The sequence below is a fragment of the Mchenga conophoros genome, linkage group LG3 (genome assembly GCF_057382185.1).
Source record: "Mchenga conophoros isolate Kocher_MC1m ecotype Shallow Benthic linkage group LG3, M_conophoros_male_GT1.1, whole genome shotgun sequence".
In the NCBI taxonomy this organism is placed as follows: Eukaryota; Metazoa; Chordata; class Actinopteri; order Cichliformes; family Cichlidae; genus Mchenga; species Mchenga conophoros.
The window spans coordinates 48,347,986-48,371,669 of record NC_140528.1 but is presented as its reverse complement, the minus strand read 5'-3'; the positions used below and the strand labels follow the sequence as shown (position 1 = coordinate 48,371,669).

At 37.3% G+C, this 23,684-nt stretch overlaps 1 pseudogene across 1 annotated transcript in view; it reads right to left on the bottom strand.

The window, feature by feature from the left end:
* LOC146579121 (uncharacterized) overlaps positions 1-23,684 on the bottom strand; it is a 59,252-nt pseudogene that overhangs the window by 32,826 nt on the left and 2,742 nt on the right. Inside the window, exons 3-15 of the transcript XR_014890295.1 lie at positions 23,489-23,601; positions 20,017-20,110; positions 19,328-19,669; positions 18,793-19,084; positions 18,572-18,703; positions 18,327-18,442; positions 16,272-16,358; positions 12,266-12,364; positions 11,879-11,962; positions 10,844-10,918; positions 10,092-10,187; positions 5,386-5,478; positions 4,360-4,428 (exon numbers count right to left, since the gene is read on the bottom strand). The product of XR_014890295.1 is annotated as an uncharacterized LOC146579121 (transcript). The remainder of the gene's footprint in view (positions 1-4,359; positions 4,429-5,385; positions 5,479-10,091; positions 10,188-10,843; positions 10,919-11,878; positions 11,963-12,265; positions 12,365-16,271; positions 16,359-18,326; positions 18,443-18,571; positions 18,704-18,792; positions 19,085-19,327; positions 19,670-20,016; positions 20,111-23,488; positions 23,602-23,684) is intronic.

The window sequence follows — 23,684 nt, the reverse complement described above, 5'->3', positions numbered from 1 at the left end:
GTTTTGGCGCCGTACTCAAAATTCCAGGTTGAGAGAAGTCCACCTTCATATATCTGTAATCTGTGTTAACACACTAAAACATACAATTAATATCCTTTTCATTTCTTTTCTCAAAACCTCCATTCGCTTTATCTGCCTAGAGTTTAACTCATCTGTTTCTCTCTCTGGGTGCTCACTCGTCACCTTATATGGGCATGCAAACTTCCTGTCACCCACACCATTTCCTGTTACACACACACCGCACGCAGCTGCTCAGAGCAGCTCAAGCTGCTTTGCTGTTTCTCCAGGCTAATCAAACTTATTTTACAATCTACAGACCCTCTGTAATTCTACTAACTTTTGATCTAAAATGTAGCATCATTCACACAATGATTTCATAATCCTCTCACACACACCTTTTAAATAAACTAAACTCTTATAACATCACTCATGCATCTCTTAAATTAAAAACACTTTCAAACTTTAAAACCTCCTACTTTACATCACCAAAGAAATACCTCTCACACCTTTATTCATCATTCCAAACCTTCTAGTCACCGCATTCACACTTAAACTGTGACTAGAGTTAAGGAATATAACTCAACACACTTTCCTAAGAGTATTTTAGACATGCTTGTCATAATCAAAAAGAGCAAGTAAAAAACAAACAAACAAAAAATTGAAACCTCCATTAATTCTCACCGCACACACAAGAAATTGAAAAAATAAAACCCACCAGCAACTAATGCTGGAGAAAAGTTACTACTGAAAGTGATGTGTTAGTCTTAAGTATATACAGTGCACTCAATATATTTATATATCTACATCCAAACTCAGTCAATTACTATACATCCACTACGGCAACTCAAAACTTTATTTATAGTCCTCTAATAAACATGAATGGCATTTTAAACACACACTCAACAATGTTTGCAGCAGTATTTGTAAACCCAACTGTGGCTTAAACAGTTCACTGCTTACTCATTTGCATTTTCACTCACACACACACCGTCTAAAAATAGCAGCAGCATTGCCTCAGACTCCTTTCACACAGAGATCTATTATTTTATATTCACAAAGACGTCTTATATTTACAACTGCACAGATTTTATGCCTTTTAACACCTACCGAATTTCGAAAAATTTAAGTTAACGGTCTAACCGATAAAAGTCCAACTTTTTTGTAATCAATTAACCAGTATCTGTCCAACAGTTTCTGGCCTCATCTCTAAAGTCCCTAACTCAATTTAAAAGTGTCCAACACCCAAGGTCCAACCTTTGCTGCCCAAAAAAGCGCAGATTACCGTTCCAAACGGTAAAGTGGTCCAACCACTAGCTATTTTGGAGGTTCCCAAGTTCTCCCCGGTTGCCGACCGTACTAACCCTATTCGCCGATAGGTCAGGGCCAAGCGTCCTCGGCCAGGAGGGAGCATTACCTCCGAGAACTGCGCTTCCTACCAGTCCAACTGGCGTTCTTGAGTAATTTATAATACTTTGGAACAACAGTAAAACACCCAACAAAGTGTAAGACTGAAGCAGGTCCAACCTTATAACCAAAAAATAACCAAATTCCCTAACCTACTAAAATCATTTCCAGCAGTCCAACTGCTTCCCGCGGTCCAACCGCATTAAATCCTTTCCAGCAGTCCAACTGCTTTAAATCCTCAGTACTGTCATGAGATTCTCATCAAAATCAAAACAGACATCCACCAGTAACTTCAGTGAGTAGACTTAAATTTTATCATTTCCAATTTGGCACACTTTGGAAATAATTCAACAGGTAGTGCCTTACCTTTTGGATAAGCCGGCTTATGTCCACTCACTTAGACCACTGGAATTCATGTCTGCCCGTCAGACCACCTAAGACCCCGGATTTCTCCGTCTAAACCTCCAACTCTCCCTCCTCAATAACCGGACGAAGCCCCCAAATGTTAAGATTCAATATTGAGGAAGGGTACAAGAGGTGATCGAAGAATAACCACACCAATCCGGCCGGGTGAAGTCAAACGATGATTTTAATGAATACACGCGTGGGAAGACAACTCTGTACGCAGACAGGAAGTAGTCTTCGACTTAATCAAAGCATGAACAGATATTTTATAGCATCAGGGTTTGTTTACTGACGCCCCTTCATGCGTCACCGGTACATTTTATACATAGATCAGATCAACATCATCATGACTTTTCACCCAGAAAATCATCTTCTATTTTCATGGCTAGCCCTTCCTGTCTACCTTTCAGTTCTTGTCTTGTTCCTCTTTCTTGCCGAGACAACAAGGAACGGTTCCTCTTTTACCGAGACACTTTTGCAGTTACAACCAGACATGAGTAATCTCTCCTCTAAATAAATTTAACTCTATGTGTGTGTATGTGTTGACCTCACATGCTCTTTCTCAATTCACCTGTTGCACTTCTGACCTTTTACCAGACCAGAAGCTCACTGAGACTATGTGTATGTCTTCTACTAAATAAATGTTTTAACCAAGAACCTCTACTAAAACCTTAATATAAAATGATCTGATATATAAGTGTTTTGTAAGCATGTATTGCGATTCCTTCTATGGCTCCAAGTCACTTGCACAATAGATTGTCCGAACATCGCGCCGAACAAAGCTTCCGACCCCCAATTAATTGACCGAGCTCCAACTCTTTAATAAGCACAGATATGCATTGTGTATAAAATAGTCATAGCTGCTTAAGGCCTTCTTAAAGCTATCTGTTACATTGTTAAAGCCTCATCTTAGCCTGCGGCTCAAAATAACTTCCTGCTTTCACTTCTGCATACAACTTCCTGTCAGCCTGCAACTCAGTCTTTCTGAAAGAGACACACACTGTTCTACCCCTGAATCAAGAACCTCCAGATTTTATTATTAATGCAATGGTAATGATGACAATTATTTAACTATAGCAGTAAAATAATTTCCTTTCTCGACAGGACCCATATAGACACTTTAATAGTGTTGAAATCAAATCCGACAGTGTTAATTTGGACATGTTGGATTTGCTGTGTACTGTCATATTCCCATATATCATTGTGATGTTGTTTATTCTATTACTCTTGTTCTCTTCTGCTTGTTTTCTTTTTTCTTTCTCAACAGGTGATCCAGGTGATTGATATATGCTTTTTTTTTTTCTGCCCATTCTGTTGGTTTTTGTCTTTTGCCCTTCTCCCCCGTCCCTCTTCTCAGCTGTTTCTCTTTCCCTCTTTCTTTCTCCCCTTCTTTCCCCGAGTCAAGTTTGTCCCGTATTCAGCAAGTGAAAATAAAATAAACAATAAAAGGTGAATCAAATGGACCATTATGGCAAGGCTGGGATGGTCAATTTGGTAAAGTAAATCCGTTGGGCATCTTTCTTTGCCTTTAGACAATAATTCTGATGGCAAAAGAGCCAAACGGGACAGGCAAAAAAAAAAAAAAAAGATGATTCAATGCAGAGAGGTCTATTAACATATAGTGAGTGAGAAAGGTGACTGGAAAGGAAAAACTCAATGCATCATGGGAATCCCCCGGCAGCCTACGTCTATTCCACCATAACTAAGGGAGGATTCAGGGTCACCTGGTCCAGCTCTAACTATATGCTTTAGCAAAAAGGAAAGTTTTAAGCCTAATCTTAAAAGTACAGATAGTGTCTGTCTCCCAAATCCAAACTGGAAGCTGGTTCCACAGAAGAGGGGCCTGAAAACTGAAGGCTCTCCCTCCCATTCTACTTTTAAATACTCTAGGAACAACAAGTAGGCCTGCAGAGCGAGAGCGAAGTGCTCTAATAGGGTGATATGGTACTACAAGGTCATTAAGATAAGATGGGGCCTGATTATTTAAGAGAAGAGCTACTTTACTTCACTGCTTAGAAAGATATGGACAAAGAATTTTCTACTCACTGCCAAATACTCTGTTGTTGTAAAACAACACTTTTCACGTCAAGTAAATGTTGTTGTGGACATGGTTTCAGAAAACGAACACAAGTGTCACATGAGACACTTATTTAGTATGTGGCCAGCCTGTATGAGCTGTGAATTTTCTTGTGAAAATAAAAGGAACTCCTATTCTTGGAAGAGACCTGATGGAAGCGCTGATTGTCAGCATTGCAGGCAACACTTTTCTACCCCCATGTACTGTTCCTACTATCAACATTTTATAATAGTATTAACATTTCTTATATTCTTACATTTATATTTTATACCTTTAGACTTGTTTTTATTGATTCATTTATAGTGTACAGTCTTGTGACAATGCACCAGGCTATTCTGTTGTCTGTTAGAAAGAGAGCTAATAAATAAAAGTTGTATTGTGTAAATATAAGGGAGCTGATGTAGCATGGTGTTAACAACATTAAGTGTTCTGTCCACGTTTACCTCTGTTTTCTGAGTGATGCTTTCACTGACCTTTGATACCAGTATAGGTAATATGTCTGTCAGCTTCTGAATGATTTCATCATTTTCAGATCTGATCATCTGTCAGAGAGAAAGACAGACAGATGTTGATGATTCAGCACTTTGTTGATAAAAGTGACAAAATGATTGAAGCTTCACACTGCGTGCAACATGTTTTCAACCATTGTGTCCTCTTACTCAATCTGACTGGTGTTCATTTTAATAACTAAGACTGTATAGACTAACATATATAAAGGATGTAAATTATTTCAATTACAGTCACAGAGACATAAAAACTAAAGTCACTTATTTTCTTGCACATTTTATTTAAATACAACTACTGAGGATTAGTGCTACTCTGTTCCAGCGTATCACCTTCAACCATACAAACACACACACACACACACACACACACACACACACACACAAATTAGTGTCTGTAAGTCTTATAGCACATTTACTATTGCTGTCAGTTTAAGGTTTGTATAATAATAATGAACTTAAACACAATCACAGCTTTTACATGGATTCTGTATCTTTACTGAAATTAATGTGCAATATTCTCACTCTTATCTTTGTCTCTTCACACACAGTTAATCACATCAAACGTGACAATAAACAGAAGTTTTAAATCTCACTTCACTCAGTGCTGTTTGATCAGCTGTGTGATAAAGTCAATATTTAATATAGAAGCTCAAATTTCAACAACACAAAATGCTGCCAGTTTAAAAAAATAAATGAACATTAGACCAAATAAATACTCTGCTGTGATAGATTCCAACATATTAAACTTATTTGATGACAGACTTTTTTTCTTTGCTGTGGAGCATTTTTTACAATGTGTCATCCTATTTTTTCCTCATCCTCAACATCTCCTTAAAGTGAAGGTTACTATGTTCATTTGCTGAGTTTTAGACCTTTAGATTCAAATGAATTTATTTATATACTACAGTCTGATGGTGAATAAATACTTGTGTTCACAATTATACTATTCATAAGTTGAATCAGCAATTTCTCAATGTTAATGGAAAGACAAACCTCTGGATTTTTGTTCTCCAAATGCTTCTTCAGGTCCTCCGCTGCTACTTTCACCTCCTGGAGCTGTTTGATGAATTCAGTATTCTTCTCTAACTGCAGTTAAAATTTTACATAAAGAAAGAGCAGAAGGAAGAAATGTTCATGTTTAAGACACAATAATGAAATCACAACCTGAGTCAAGTTAAGGCTGTAAATAAAAGCTGCATTATGTAAATGTAATATCATGATACATAAAAACTAATACATGAATAATTATTTGTAATTATTTATGCATGTTGTCATATAGGAATATATATTGTTTATTAATAAACAGCACACAGTGGTCCAGTTCACCCGTCACTGCTTCGCTTTTTCGCTGCTTTTTTATTGCACAGTACAGCATTGCATTCTGCAGCCTGATTGACAAATCTCCTCCGTGCTGTATCTCCTGTGCTTGCCAAATTTATTACGTTTGGTTTTGATAACCATCACGTCCAATAGAAAAAACAGCACAAAAACACCCATAACTATGACCTTCATTCGGAAATAGACACCTGCACCGTGAGGGGAAAAGGCGCACGAAAGTGGTGCGCAGACGAAGATGAAACGCAGCATAATAATACTTTAACGTTTTGCAATCTACAAAGGTTTGCACTTTGAGAATCAACTTGTGAGAACTGTGACCAATGTTCATGTGTGTGGGGAAAAAAAGTGTATAAAGTGCGTGGCGAGGGGCTAGCAGAACCCCTGCTGCAATAAATGAGGGACCACTGTATATACTTTCTGTCACAGTCCTGAGTCTGTGGACTCAGTGTTTTTCTGTTTGTATTAGTTATCTTTGATTTCATGATGTGTTTTGATTCTCTTGGGTTTGATTTCTGTCGCTAGTATTCCTAACTCCCTAGGTCCTTGGCATTTCTTGTGTTCTCCTTCTTAGGTCGTGGTTCTGTGTTACTTCTGTTAGTATACAGTCATCTCTGTCAGTGTGTCTCTTGTTCTGTCACTGTATCCCCTAGTTTAGTCCACGTCTGTTCAGTTTCTTGTTTTACTTTGAAAGTCTGTGTACTATGTCAATGTGTTGAGTTTTGCCTCCCCTTGTCTTGTCATGTCTGATGAGTCCCAGCTGTGCTCTCCTCCTGTTTCACATTCCCTAATCACCTCAGTATGTATTTAAGCCCTGTGTTTTTCCCTGCCAGTTGTTGCGTCCTCCACGTTTGTTGTGTGTGTATTCATTGTCGTCTACCTTCAGTATCTCCTGTCTAGTTAGTTTAAGTTGTTGTTTATGTATCGCCAAGAGTGACTCACCAGCAAATAAAGCTGTCGTTTAAGTTAATGTTTTGTCTCAGAGTCCTGCACGTGGGTCCAGCCACTGACAGCCACACAACTCACCGTGACACTTTCTCTATGACTATCGTTTCCAACCTGGCAGCAGCTCTCCAGGGCAGAAACAATGTTCTTATTTCTCTCCTCCTTCTCCCTGAGGCCCTTCCACTTTAAGCTGGGTCCTTTTTCCTGTCTCTCTGTAAATAGTTATATTTTATATATTTATGTTTAATGTTTTTCTGTTTGAGAATTTTAATATTAGTTGAAATACATGTTTGTAATGACCAATGTCTCAGTTCCACTACACAACAAATATTGGCACACAACTTGACACATGTAGTATTAATTTCATATTATAATAATGAAAAAATATACTACTATATAGGAACGTAGTGAAGACCAATTATTTAAGAGAATAAAGAGGTTAGTTTATTTTGGAGTAGAGCTCCATTTATTAAGAAAATTTGAAAGAGGCAGGAACGCTCTTTAGAGGTTTGTGGGTGCCTCAGAGCCGTTGTGGGGAAGTCACTGGGACTTCAAATGGGCAGTTCTTTTGGCTGCCAAGACACTGCTCCCTCTGCCGAGAAGTGGGCCATGGACTTCTCCCTCACCAGGACAGCCTCTCTGGAGGAGCTGTTGGCTGCTACATGACCCAGTCCTTTTTTTTTAAAAATTAACCTGTGATAAGACAGCATATCAAGATAGAATTGTTATTATCATATAACTAAAGATGAACCAAACTGTTCACAATTTTATCTAGCTCTCAGTGTTGGAAAGGCTGGTGACCCCTGCTATAGAGTCTGACAGCTGCAGGGATTATATACAAATATTCAACTATACCAGAATTAAACCAGGTCTAAATAAAAAGGAGTGAGTATCACTACAAAGGTTAACTCAGTGGTCCTAATGCTACAGTTTGATATCAGCAAACACCGAGCGCATACATTGATAGGACACCACAGCCATGCTATCATGCAAACACTGATAACAGCATAAATCGAATTAAATCGGGACTTGATGAGAGCTTCTGAGTATCACTAGAAATATTATAAAGAGTCGTCTCTGTACCACAGTTTGCTTTCAGTAAACACCGACAGCATTCACTGTTAGCATAGCACATCCATGTTAGCAGTGTATAAACTGATAGTTTAGCATATATTAGCACAGGTATCAATAAAGGACTACCGTATTAAACACTTTTACTAACCTCAGGCAGACCGACAGGCGCTCTGCAGGTGGGATTGGACCAACGCGGGATAGCAGGTCCTCAAACTGGGCGAGGGAAAGACGGTGGTACCGCTGAAATCGGCCGTCATCCAGACACAGCTCCTGGAGCAAGTGGTGAAACTCACCAAACTGCTCACGGCTCTGGAGGACCTGATGGACCCAGGTACGGCGAGGACGTCCTTAACGCCGCTGCTCTGCTCTCCACAGTGAATAGAGAAGCTACACTCTCTCTTCAAATGCTAGTTCGACAGCTGCCATCTTGCAAACATACCGTCTGGCACAACTTCCCCCCACATCCCTCCCACATTTCCGAATAATTCACATTAGACACGGGTCGAGGTCAGAACGTGCACGCGTCAAGATAGGGGCGTCTATCGCATTTGGTGTGAACACATGGTAATATTTACTCTAGCTTGACGCAACAAAGAGACGATTAAACTATTCAGTTTCTTTATCCTTCAATTGAGTTGAGGTGGTTTCAGTGTTTAGATAACTGACAGTCTGGACTGGTCACTTAACATCACTGGTTAAACAGTCTGAGCAATGTCTGCACTGATTTTACCACAGTTTCATTCTCCAGCCATCAGCACACCAACCACCCACCACTGTATATTTACAGCAGTGTCATTTCATGGCTGAAATGATGATTGTACACTTTTCTGCTGCTGTTATTGCTGTTCGATATTTTAAAGGTCCTGCACAGCTTTTCTTTGCCAATAAAAATATTTCATAATCCTAATAACATTTCTTTTCCTATATTGTTACACGTTTATCCAAGACTCGTTTTTATATTTAAAACCTTTAGACTTATTTTAATTGATTTATTTATATTCTACAGTCTGATGATGAGTAAATGCACCACAATTTCACTCTGATGTGCACTAACTGTTCTGAATGACAATAAAGTGGTGATTCTGTTCTATTCTGATAGCTTTATACAAAGAGATTAAATCAAAGCTATTTTATGTAAATATAAGTGAGCTGATGTAGCCTGATGTTAACAACATGAAGTGTTGTGGGACGATCTGAAAAATGTGTATAAGGTGGATTTATAAGTGCTTTTGTGGTCAATGATACAGAAACTGCAACAATGGAAGGAAACACACATGTCTGTGATTGCACAATACAATCACACATTCATACATAAAAAATAATAAATTAAGTTCTATATAGAATTAAGAGCCTGCTATGATATCAATTACAAAACTACGATCCCAAAGAAACACATTCATTTGCATTTCATTATTAGTTCATAATTAATTGAGTATTTTAAATTAACAGTGTTGATATAAATGAAAAAAGGAAGATGATGCATTTCTGCATGTCGGCACTTTCTTTGGATGTAAACATGAATTATAATCTTGTTCAACATGTAGAAACAGTTACTTTTAGAGACATTTGGTGTCAATTAAACAAAATAACAAAATTTTGGTGTCTTGTGTTGGTCGATAAAGCATCAGTGTCATTAATTAAATGTAAAAACATGAAAGCATTTTTTGTCTTTTGCCTTTGTTTCATCGTCCCTACGCATGCTCAATCATCCAGGTAAGTTTTCAGTGGGAGAAACCTTTCGTCGCTCATCCAAGTGACTCTTCAGTCTCAGCTGACTGCAGGTTTCCCCAAATCTTATAAACAGTACATTTGCATAATGACTAATACGAGCACCACTGAAGGAACAATGGGCTGTGAGGTCAGTTCCTTGATCAACATCATCATGTTTAAGGAACACGTCTGCTCAGTGACAAATAGTTGGAGATCAACATATTCCTAAATAAAAAATACACAAAGAACGAGGTTGCCACGTTCTTCGGTCATTTTGCTGTTCAGTTATGTCCTACAGCAACTACGACAACATTTGTAGACGAGTTCCTGAATTTATGTTTCAAATCTATGAGGCACCGGCTGGAAAATAAATGAAAATAAACACCTTCAAGCACGGAGAATACAACAGAATAAAGATTGCTGTCAATAAATGACAGTTAATCACAGCATCACTGCAAACAGCAGATAAATCAGCCTAAAAAAATATAATCAGTACAGCTCTGCTTATTTTCAATTAATTATATAAAATCAGAATTTCTGAATTTTTCTTCAGAGTGTTTCAATCACCAGAGAAAGAGATCTGATTAAACATGGCAGTCATGTAAATGCAGGAAGTTAGTGTATAAAAAATGAACCTGTTGGTTTGTGGAATCAAGCTGATTTCTCAGTCCCTCCATTTCTCTCTCCATCTCCTGTTTCTCTTTCTGGGCTTGACTGATGTTTCCATAAAGCTGCAATTAAAAAGAAACAAAGACAGAGAAGACAAAAGTACATTTTTTATGTTTTTTGTTATAGCATGTGGGTGATTACACAGAGGCAACAAATTAATTACTATATGGAATTCAGAGGCTGACATGATATAACGTGAGGAACGGAGACCCTAAAGAAACAACCGTGTTTGAATTTCATTATAAGTAAATTAATTAAGCTTTGTCTTAAATTAAGAGTTTTCCTATAAGAAGAGAGTATGTGTGACAACAACACACACTGTCTCAATGAGGTCAACAAAGTTCTCTGTACATTTTCAACCAACAACAACACCCTGCAATAAAAGACAGTCTTCACCCTGATGAGAAAACACTGAATCTCAGAGTGACTGATGTCTGTAAAACTCTGAGGAGAGTGAATGTATGAAAGGCAGCAGGACAACATTCAAGGACGAGTACTCAGAGAGTGCTGAGCACAGATGGGCAATAACGCGTAATCCGATTACATTTTCAAGTAACGAGTAATGTAACAGGTTTACTTTTTTGGAGGAGTAATCAGTAATAAGTAACTATGTCCTCTGCTCTTCACCTGAGCTTTACACAATCGGAGGACACAGTCACATACAAATTCAACATTATGACACCCCCACCTCTGTCTTCTGAGCGATGCTTTCACTGACCTTTGATTCCAGTGTAGGAAATGTTTCCATCAGCTTCTGAATGATTTCATCCTTCTCCCTCTCAGATATGATGATCTGTCAGAAAGAAAGACAGACAGATGTTGATGTTTCTGCAGCGCTTTGTTGATAAAAGTGACAAAATTATTGAAGCTCCACACTGTGAGTAACATGTTTCCAACCATTGTGTCCTGATTGGTGTTTATTTTTCAGTGATACAGACTGTAGAGAATAATATGTAAAGAATCTAAATGATTTTAATTACAGTCATAAACACATAAAAACTAAAATCACTTTATTTCTTAGAAATTGTATTTAAACACAACTACTGAGAATTAGTGCTACTCTGCTCCAGCTTATGACCTTACACCACACAAGTCTCATATACTCTACAGTCTAATAGCACATTTATTTTTGTTGTCAGTTTAAGGTTTGTAGAATAATAATGAACTTAAACATAATCACAGCTTTAACAAGGATCCTGTATCTTTAATGAAATGAACATGTGCAATATTCTCACTCTTGTCTTTGTCTCTTCACACACAGTTAATCACATCAAACGTAACAATAAACAGAAGTTTTAAATCTCACTTCACTTACTGCTATTTGATCAGGTGCGTGATAACATCAATATTTAATATGACGCTCAAATTTCAACAACACAAAATGCTGTCAGTTTAAAAAAAACAAAAACAAAAATAAATAAAAAATATTCAGCTGTGGTAGATTCCTGCATATCAAACACTCTGATTTTACCACAGACTTTTTCTTCTTTGCTGTGGAGCATTTTTTACAGTGTGTCATCCTATTTTTCCCACATCCATAAAATCTCTGTAAAGGAGGTGACTGTGTTCATTTACTGAGATCCACAGTTTGCATATCATTAATTCTTTTTCTCATATTTAAGACTTTTAGATTTAGATTAGTTTATTTATATTGTACAGTCTGATGGTGAGTAAATACTGATGTTTACAATTATACTATTCACAAAGAGAGTTAAAACAGCAAAATCACAATGTTTATAACTGAAAGACAAACCTCTGGATTTTTGTTCTCCAGCTGATTCTTCAGTTTCTCTGATGTTTGTTGGAGCTGATTGATGATTTCAGTTTTCTTCTCTGACTGCAGGTGAAATGTTACATGAAGAAAGAGCAGAAGGAAGAAATGTTCATGTTTAAGACACAATAATGAAACACAACCAGAATCACATTAAAGCTGTATGATGTAAATATAAGGGTGCTGATGTAGCATGATGTTAACAACATTAAGTGTTGTGGGATGATGTGAAAAATCTTGGATTGTTGGATGTCAAAGTTGTGTTTGGTTAATGACACACAAACTGCTGCTGGACAAAACTGCAGGAATATAAGTGCACAGGTCTGTGATCATTGGGAGGATGACAGCATCACATATGTCCATGTTTACCTCTGTCTGCTGAGTGATGCTGAGCTCTGAGTCCAGTGTAAGAAGTGTCTGCATCAGCTTCTGAATGAATTCAGTCTTCTCTGTCTCAGATTCGATCATCTGTCAGAAAGAAACACAGACAGACAGATGTTGATGTTTCTGCAGAACTTTGTTGGTTAAAGTGAAAAAAACTATTGAAGTTTCACACTGTGAGCAACATGTTTCCAACCATTGTGTCCCCTTACTCAATCTGATTGGTGTCTTTTTAATGATACAGACTGTACAGAGTAATTTATAAAGAAAGTAAATTATCTTATTTACAGTCACAAACACAAGAAAACTATCGATCCATTCTCTACCACTTATCCTTCCCAGGGTCGAGGGGGGGAGCCTATCCCAGCTGTCTTAGGGTGAGAGGCAGGGTACACCCTGGACAGACCGCCAGTCTGTCGCAGGGCCAACACATAGACACAGACAACCATTGGCACCCAAACAGTGGGAGGAAGCAGGAGTACCCGGAGAGAACCCACGCAATCACGGTGATTAGCACTGTTGCCGCACAGCAAGAAGGTCCTGAGTTCAATTCCACCATCAGGCCGGGGTCTTTCTGTTTGCATGTTCTCCCCGTGTTTGTGTGCGTTCTCTACAGGTACTCTGGCTTCTTCCTACATCTCAAAGACATGCAGTTAGTGGCGATAGGTTAATTAGTAACTCTAAATTCCCCGTAGGTGTGAGTGTGAATGGTTGTCTGTTTCTATGTGTTAGCCTTTTGTAAATAAATAGAGACCCTGGAGAGGTCAGGTGTCTATCACAGGGCTAACACTGTATAAAAGGCTCTGAGATTTTATGTTCCTGAAATATTGTTCTGAGTGAGGCTATGGGAAATGACGTAAGCATAAGTTTGATGTGCTGTGCTGCTGCTCCAGAGGGAGAGAGGGTACTTCTGGGTCAGTTTTTGGTTATCGCCTCATGATGTAAGCTGTGTTCCTGTTTGCAATCCTTCACAGTGATACTCCAAGTGTTAAGTCAATGCCTGAAAGTAAGTTACCTTAAATATGTTTATTTGCAAACTCCAGTTTTACTGTGGCTTGAATTACTTTCTACTGAGTTATAACCAGAGATCTATCGCTTTATCACCTATTCAGGTTGTAAATCGTGTTTTTAAAGAGTAACTAAGTAACTAAGTAATTAATTACTGTTGAAAATAAGTAATCAGTAAAGTAACGGGATTACTTTTTGGGGGAAGTAATCAGTAATTAGTTACTGATTACTTTTTTCAAGTAACTTGACCAACACTGGTTATAACCAATGTTCCCTCTAATTTTTCATATGTCTAAGCAAACACACAAAGTCCCTGAGCGATCCCTTGGACCACTGTAAGCAACATTGAACATGTGTGTGCACTGTGGTCACGCCAGCATCGAATCCATCCAAGTTACATGGTTTATTAAAATATAAACAGCATTTACATTTATGTTAGACTACTTTTAATTAAGGGCGAATTTAATTAACCCACTTACAATGAAAGTTAAAAAAACAAATCTTGTTCATGACCTGTGTAGTATGTTAACACTATTGGAAGTAAAAATAACTTGAACTCCAACTTTGAAAACACAACTTTCTTTTTTCTTTTTTTTATAAAGCTGACTTGTATTGTGAGTATGAGTCTGTGGTCTGGGAGAGAGTCCTGTAACTCTCTGTCTGCAAAATACAGTAAATAATGACCAATGTTGGGCAATTAGTTATATAGTTACTTCTTCAAAAAAGTTACTGAGTTTTGCAAACAAAGTTTTTTGCAGCTGTTTACCTAAAAATGCAGCCAAGGTGTTTTTAAATAAACATTTCAAGCTATTTACAGAACAATCAGCTGTTCTGCATCAAATTTGATGCCACACAAATTATTTGTGCCACTCCAAAAAATTATTTCTGTCCACTATGAGATAAAGCAGAACAACAGCCTGATACCTGCAGGCCTGACAGCAGGAGATGTATCACTGCTGTAACACCCGTAACATTCAACAGTCGCCTCATTGTTCTGACACACAACAAAACTATTGACTACACTACACACTAACTACACAAGACAACACACTAACTTTAGCCTCCAAACACGCTAAATGTTGCAAATCTCTCACATCTCAAAACACCGCCGTCAAACTCCCCCCATTCCTAAACAACTAAATACCATGTTGCTACATCATTTTTTGATTGGTCGAAATGGTACATTCTCCCACCAATAGGAAACAGTAGTTTTTGGTTTTTTTTGGTTTTGTTTTTGCTCACAGGCGGAGAGTGCCTTTGAGCGCTTTCCTTATAGTATATATAAACAACGATAGTATTCAGGGGAAAAAAACCCAAACATTGCATATTTTTTTTTTATCATAACTCTGGTTTCATGTGGCCGATCAACACAATTTAAAAACTGGTATAAAGTTCACACTTTTTCCGTCAATTGTTCCGTCTGTCCTGCTCACATCTCCAATGGTAGTACACGTTGTCATTAACGTGGCTTCACTCCACATCAGTCACGCCGCTCTGCTAGTTAAAACACCGGTGTCGGCACATAAGGACGCTGTCATAGCCTGTTGACGACGTTGATTAGCTGCGTATATACGAATGTGAATCACATTATTGGCTGGAGCAGCCAGTCACCGGTCACTTACTGACTCACATTGGAAAACAGAATGAATTATTAAAGTATTTATTTTAATTTCAATTCAGGTTAGATTTTTTTTGTGTGCAGAGATCGTGCCAGCAGTGCGCGATTGCATATGCGCGCAGCTTAGAGGGAACATTGGTTATAGCGCGTTTTCATGTGGTTAATAAGGCATGTGTCGCCACAGTGTAGTCATTTTATTCAGCCACACGATGGCGCATTTAATGATGGTTAGAGACAGTGAATTTCTCTGCTTGTAGTATGACGTTACCACTGTGTTTAATCTGAGTTCTCTGTATGTTACTGTTGAACCCAGTAATGTAATATTTATTGGTTTATATATTATGTCATGGACATTATATGGATAGATGGATGTGTAACTTTATCTTACTTTATATTTTGAGTTTATATTAGTTGAACCAGTGTTGCTGTAATATATTTGGTCAAACGGCAACTTATTATTTACTACAGACTATTGGCAACATTGAGCATTGAAGTGACGATAAACCAGCTGACTGTGACAGTTCAGCAAAGTGGAAACCTCTTGTCCTCCTTCCTGTGTTCTGACCGACACACCATCTTGTTAGCTGTTGAACCTACACCACCCCTCACCCATTACTCCTCAATAAACACAGAGGAGAACAACCATTCACATCTATGAGCAATTCAGAGTAATCTGTAAACCTAAACTCCCTAACTGCAAGTCTTTGGACTGTGGTAGGGAGCCAGATTATCTGGACAGAACCCGTGCAGACACGGGGAGAACATGCAAATCCCAGCCAGATGGTGAATTTGAACACTAGACTTTCTTGCTTCTTGGAAATGGTGCTAACCACCATGCAACTGTGCCATGTTTCACGGTTTTAGATAACTGACAGCCTGGATTGGTCATTAAACAGCACTGGTTAAACAGTCTCGGCAGTCTCTGCACTTTGCATTTTGGATGAGGAGAGCACAGTTTTCTCCTCCATCATCTCCACTTCCTACTGAGGCAGCATCAAAAGTGTGCTGAGCAGCTGTGTCTCCATCTGGTTTGACAGCTTCAAGGCCTCAGAGACGAAATCACTGCAGAGAAGATCATCAGGACTTCTCTTCCATCCATCCAGGAAGTCGAGCACAGATGCTGTCTCAGCAAAGTCCATAACATCATCAGAGAAAGTTGCTACATTTCTGCAAGTCAGTACTTTCTTTGAATGTCAACATGAATTATAATTTTGTTCAATGTATAGAAAAAGTTCCCGTTTCAGACATTTGTTAACAAATAAACAAAATAATCTCTTTCATAACTCTTTACAATACAGAGATAAAGAGACATTTAATAGGAACACAAAGACACATATGACAAATAAATAACAAATAACAAATTCAAACCTTTTCTTTAATGTCCTGCAGGTTCTTTTCAGCTTCCTTCCTCCTCTCTTGTTCCTCCAGGAGTTTCCTCCTTGAAGTTATTGGCAACTGAGAGATGGTAAACAAACAAAGTACAAATACTTGTTACTGTACTTCAGTAGAATTTTCAGGTATCTGTACTTTACTTGAGTATTTATTTTTCTGAGAACTTTTTAAGTTTACTTTTGCGCCTTGGATATTCATCACTTTGAGCCTCCAGACATCAAACCAATTGGAGCCAGAGGATGTCGCATAAATACAGATGACATGTGCCAAAGTCAGGGGTTAAAGTGTGTGTGTGTGAGGGGGAGGGGGGGGCTAGCACATGACTTTGTCACACAAAACGGGCTCATTATTACTTTTGGTTTAACAAAACTGAGTTATTATTTCAGGTCACTTCAAACATCAAATTACTTTGAGCATGAGCGCTAACATATGAAAGGCGATGCTGTTTGTTTATTAATCACACGGAGATTTTGCATAAAATGAGATGAAATAGATACCAGAGGCAAAACTGAGTATCATAGTCAGGAGTTAACGTTTTTTACTTTTTGTCTATATTGCGGTACTTCAGCATCGAGCCAGGTAATTTCAAATGAGATATTTCTGTCAGCTCAACAAACATCAGCAGACAAAACATATTTGTGTGCACCAAAAAAATAGTTTCTGTTCATCTGGACGTTTTCAGTGGGAGAAACGTTTCGTGACTCAACCAAGTGACGTCTTCAGTCTCAGCTGACTGCAGGTTTCCAGCTTCATAAAGTTACTACATGAGCATGAAACCACAAACAGAACTATTTCTTACCGAAGACGATTAGAAATGCTGCTGTATTTCACAGACACTGAAAAGAAAGAGCTAACTTCACTCAGAGATGGAGAAATCCCACTTTAACCTCTTTATTGCTCATCTTCTGTTCAGAGGAAAAGTCAAACCCTCTACAATGTCGCTCAATCTCTACTTAAGTAATTCAAGCTAATTACATTTATTAGAATTAAAATTTACAGTGAATTAATGTTTGTATTCCCATTTACTGATATTATTATTATTATTATTATTATTATTATTATTATTATTATTATTATTATTAGTTAGCTTTGCACAAAAATAGCAGGTAGACACGTCCAAAGAGCTACTTTTACTTTCTTACTCTGAGTACATTTCAGAGACTGTACATTTTCATTTTTACTTGTAAAGAAATTGAATCAGTTGTTCAACTGTTACTGAGTATGTTTTAACACTAGTATTTGTATTTCTACTTAAGGACAGAATGTCTGGACCTTGTCACCTCTGGTGTCATTAGGATGAAGATTTGTGTCAGTCTGTGGGATTGTACTCTTAATGTTTATATTATCAATGGTAATTATGTGAAGGTGCATTTCGGGGTTTGTTATGGAGTAACACAAAACTAATACAACACAGTGTAATGGATTACTTACTCCAGGTAATAAATAATGTAACACATTACTTTAAAGTGTAATGTGAATTACAGCATGAGCGCAACACTGATTAAAGCCACAATCAATAAATCTGCACATATGACATAAAAAACAATGATGCTATAGAAAAACTTGTCTTTCATTTGTGGGTTGTATTTTTCAATATGTTTTTTTTTAATTAATCAGCACGCCTATTGTCTTTGTTGGTGATGTGTGTTGTCATCAACCAAAGTCCAGGAAAAGCTTGATTATATAAAATCATTTCATAAGTAGCAACATTTTTACTAAAATAGAGACTGTTGTGACATTACTGAAGTAGTAATCTAATAATGATAAATGAAAGCACACTGATGTTTTCACATTATTTCTGCTTCATTCCTTTAATATCAAAAGAGAACTCTTTCTACTCACACTAGTAAATGCACATAAGGCACATAATGTACATAATGTCTGTGTGGTAACTGTGTGCGTTTTTTTTTTCTTTTTCTGTTGAGCATTATTTCAGGTAGTTTTATTGTTAAATCCTGATTAGTATTTAATTTCATTTTTGAAAAACAGTAAACATTTTGATATTTAACTTATTTGTGTTTATCTACTCACGTATGAAGTCTGCTTCTTAGTTTTGGTAGAAGAGCTGCTGGTATTGAGTAGCTCTGTCTCTCTGGCTTCTTCAGAGGAACCTGAGTCAGTCTGATCCTTTGGCCTTCTGTTGGTCTCTTTTTGAAATTAAAATTAAATAAGAAGGAAATGCCCAAACTTGGATTAAAATATTAAACCTCTCATAAGAGTCTCAATGAAAACATTGATTTATAGTAGTGAAAAATAATAATTAATCAGTGACTTACTCATCATGTGTTTCCTCTTCCTACGTAAAAGAACAACAGCTGATAAAATTAACAGGATGATGCAAAGAGCCAAACTAACAGCCAAACCGATGATGACAGCTGAAGAACTGGACGGGATCTCAAAGAAATCTTCTAAAATCATTAAAAAAAACATTTCAAGAAAACTGTAGTTCAGATGTTCAAATTCTTCCTTATCATAAATGTAATAATATAATTTGAACCTGGAACATGTATGTGTCTCTCTGCTCTGGTTGGTGTTCCTCTGTTGGACTCTGCAGGTGATGTTGTTGCTGTGTCTCTTCTCCACAGTCACTCTGCTGCTGACAGTATAGAGGTCATCAGGACCTCTGAGGGTCTCTGTAGGTCCAGCAGAGAGGAGGTTTCCCTCACCGTCCAACCACAGCAGCTCAGGCTCTGGATACCAGCCTGCAGACTCACACTGTAACACCACTCCTGCTCTGTTTTTGTCAATCCCTGATAAACTGATGACAGGTGAGGTGGCAGCATCTGATGCTGAGCAAAAAGAAAAGTTTAGAAAAGATGTTAGTGGGTGGGAAAAAAAACTCCCATTATGGGCAGTAATTCACAATTACGAAATTATTATTATTATTGCAAAATTCTGATGCGTTTTATTTTTTCTCTTTGTGAAGTTAATATATAAACATTTCTGGGATAAAATCTTTCCTCGACCTACAAAATTTTTAATTTTCACTGTAAATCCACTACACCATGAACATATGACGTGTATCTACTTACCAACCACAAGCTTAACAAAAGATTTTTTCTCCATTAAAGGAATGCTGCATTCATATGTTCCTTCATCAGAGAGTTTTACTCTGGAGAGTTTCAGTGAAATGTTTCCACGCTTCAGTTCATTGATGAACAGTGATGCTCTTCCCCTGTACGAAGGATTTCTTGTATTTACCAGATCCTGACCGGATCGCCACACATGGACAAATCTTGGGTTCAAGTCAGATCGTGTCCACTCCAATATCTCAGCTGTCACATCCTCTGCAGGCTCCACGTGACACGGTAAAATAACATCATCATCAACTAATGCAACTATTGGCTGATGTGGACCAACCACCTGAGACTCCACTGTAGACAGGAGATGAAAGAAAGAAAGAAAGAAAGAAAGAAAGAAAGAAAGAAAGAAAGAAAGATGTGTTTATTAATTTCTGCAGCCAGTTTGAATGCATATATATAGTTAAAGATGACACTCAGCATTATTTTTCTTTCTCGTTTTAAAATTTTTGATGAAGATGAAATGTTAAAAACATGTTTCACTAAAGAATTAAATAATTAAATAAACACTTGCAGGCAGGCAACAAATCATAAAAATCAAACTATTAACTACTACTCTTTGTACCAAATGTAACATATTTGCACTATTTTATTTATATGCACTGTAATAAAAAATACTACTCATGTAACATCAAACTTACCTCGATTTAAGTGTATTAGAAGATGGAAAATGAAAATACTGAAGACTTTGACTGGAGAAAGGGAGAGTCCATCTTTCTGTGGAAGCATCCTTCTCTGAAAATATATCAATGATAAATACAAGTGTGGCCACAAGAGGTCATTAAAATCAACTTATTCAAGACTAAAAACATATTTTACATGTTACATGTTTTAATATGTCAAGTACTGTCATGAGGCCTTCAACATGCACTTAGCACTATAACTTCCCATTAACTCCAGAGTTAAGGCACCAGACATTTTGTTACTGATTAAAGTGAACACATTACTTCACATTACTTCACATTAGTGCTAAATTGCAGCCTAGAGAATAACTTTTGGTCAGTGTCATCTTTAGCTTTGAGATGAACTCTGTCTGCTGCTGATTGTTTTGATTGTGTAATGGGCCTCAAAGAAAGCTTAGCTATCAGATAATAAGGTTTCATAAATAGGTACTGTATTGATCCACAAGGGAAATTGGTTTGTTACAGTAGCAGGATAAAGAATAAAAATAGTGCAATCTGCAATAAACAACAAATAAATACAAGGGGATCGGATCAAAATCTGTGCACATGTTCTCCTTTATTTCAAAAGATATCCATAATAAAAGTATTTTAAAATGTATTATTTATTGTTTTCCATCTCATAATTTTCTGCACATGGACAAAAGCTGGCCTCACCATAAAATCCATAAAATGGCCGTTTATGAAAAGTTGGAATCACAACTGGTAAACTTCAGCCAACAGAGACAGTTTGCTGTGAGTGTAGACTGCAAATTGACTTTTTAGCTGCTTGACTGTGCACAGCTGCTGTAAATCAGTCAAATATAAAATATTTACAATGTTTTAATGCCTTCAGTTTTCTTTACACAAACAGAAGAAAAAATACTTGGAAGAATGACTCTGCACAGACCTCTACAGTATACTTTCACTTTCAAAACTTTCTTTTCTGCTTTCAAATGAAATATTTTAAACCGTTGTCATTCATTTGTAAAATGTTTAATTACATTTACACAGATTTATTTATGTCAGTAAAATAAATTATACTATAATCAGACTTTATAACTAGACATCAGAAAAGCATGTAGTACTTAAAAATAGACAATTTGAAAGAGACTTACTCGTGGAAAGTTGTGTGAGCCTACAAGGGTGACGTTTGAAAATCATTAACCTGCTGGCCTTAACTTTATTATCTCCAGATCCCTCATATATGCTCAGAGTTATGCAAAAAATAAACCGTGTTAATCAAAGTGTAATGCTCGAAAAATCCATTTAACATCCATTGTTGATTCTGGTTAGTTGTACAGTGTGTCAAATGGTGAACTTTGAGCCTGTTATAAAATAATCAAGATGAAACCATAGCCGTCTTTGCAGTGTTCAAAAAGGGGGAAGAATTCACACGGTAGGTGTTATCTCAGCTATCATAATGAAGGTGGCAGTAGAGGACTGAATGCACACTGATCAGATACTCAGGTTTACCAATGACCTAATGAATCTTTCTGAAGCTTGTATTGAAAAACGGTTCATTACTGAAAGCTTTTCTAAACAGTCCTCTTTGGTGACATCTGGTGACCAAAAATATGAAGAGCAGCTTGCGTCTACAACTTGAAATGAACTGCTTCTTTATGATTGCCCACTCTACAGAGCTGGGTTGCCAGCTTCTGTTTAATTCCATGTGACATTTTTGTGAACTATCAGGGTACTGTTGTGGTGTTTTGAACATGTATTTTTAGGGGTGAAAAAATACATGCTGTGTTTATTTGATTAATAAATCAAAGAGGAGGAGAGGGAGGTCTGGGCCTCTTTGCCTAGGCTGCTGCCCCCACGACTGGGCCTCGGATAAAGCAGATGAAGATGGATGGATGATTTTGATAAATAAATATGTTTAAACATGTGCCGTGCTGTGTTCCCACTTTGCTTGTGACTTTTTTTTCTTTTTGTTAATAGATATTAAAATAAAATACATTGTATTGTATATTATTATATATAGTCTTATAATAGGTTGGGAGTATACTTATGCCGTGAGGTCTTTGCCTCTGATCATGTCTCTAACCATGTTAATTAACAGGTTTGTTTATATATAATAAAACTTATATGTGTAGTGTATTTTTATGTTTGTTTTAGACCTGTCTTGCATACAGTGCCCTGCAATGATATTTAAGGAATATGCTACTTGTAGTCAACTCTTTTCACATTTGTAAACCTCATTTCAGTTGGGTACATACTTATGGGCTCAAAATGTGGTCATAAATATTTTGTACTTGTAAATCAGGACTTGTATGTGTAAAAAGAATTTGTGTATGTGTAAAAAAGATTTGTATGTGTAAAAAAGATTTGTGTGTGTAAAAAAGATTTGTGTGTGTAAAAAAGATTTGTATGTGTAAAAAAGATTTGTGTGTGGACTTAGCCAAAAAAACCCTGCAAGTTACAAGTACGAATTTTGACCCTATTTTTCTTCCTTTCATCTGATTGGTCAATGTCATGTCAATCACAAATGTAACAATCCAATCAGAGAACAGATGGGTTTGGCTGTCGGAGGGGCGCTTTTTTTGAACTGCAGGTCTTTGAAGGGAATAAATGCCCTTTTACATGCCAACCCAGCGTTTTCCTTCATCACCACGAAGGAAAACAGTCTGTGGTCGTCCGAGTTTGGTGATTTTTGTGTCACAGGTCTACGTGTTTAATACAGGGACTTCCACAGCCTTTTCAACAGCGCTGCGGACACGGGGGGCAGTGTTTTGGAAATGACAGTCTTCATTACAAAGCTTTCTTTGTTATGAATTAGCATACATGTTTTTATTGAACATTTGAAGAACTAGCAAAAAAAACCCACAAACTCTTGTACTTCACATAAAGTCAGAGATAAAAACGACAAGGAGCAGGTGCATCTAGTACAGGTAGAGCTGCTGCAAAATCCCACAGAGCCCAGCAGCCAGCAACAAATTCTGGATCCTTTGCTTTTAGTTAGCAGTTAGCATTAGCAGCACATCCTGCGTCCGATGTGAAAGGACTTTTACTCACAGCAATGGTCCCGGGTCAGCCCTGACTTTGTGTTAAACTAATCCTAAAGTAATAATGGTATTTCTAACCACTGACATACCACAACTTTATCCTTTCAACAGCTGCTGAAAGTAAGGGGATTTACAAGTACAAAATATTTATGACCACATTTTGAGCCCATACATACTATGTCACCTTCAACAGCAACTTAAATAGTTGGATGACCTATTGCAGTGTATAAGAGTAATTCTGAATCACATATTTTAATATACCGTATTTCCGGACCATAAGGCACCGGATTATAAGGTGGATTAAGCAAAACAAAACAGTCAGATAAGTCAAACTTTACTAAAGTCATTGTTTTTGCTTCCTTTACTTCTGTACCAATGATTCATTAATGTTGAATTCTCTTGCAGCTGCTCTATTCCCATGTTGTTGCAGTATATTAATGACTAACCTTGTATTGTGGATGGATTATCTCAGTTGTTCTCCTGACTGAAGTTTGGTCCGTTTACAGCATCCTCCCTGCGATCGCATTTGTCCCTGACCATCAGGAAGGGTTCCTGTTAACTTTTATCAAGTGGAAAAAAGTTAGTGTTCATCCTCCAGCTTCACTGTGTTATGCTTTATGTTATGCTAACATAGCTGTGTCA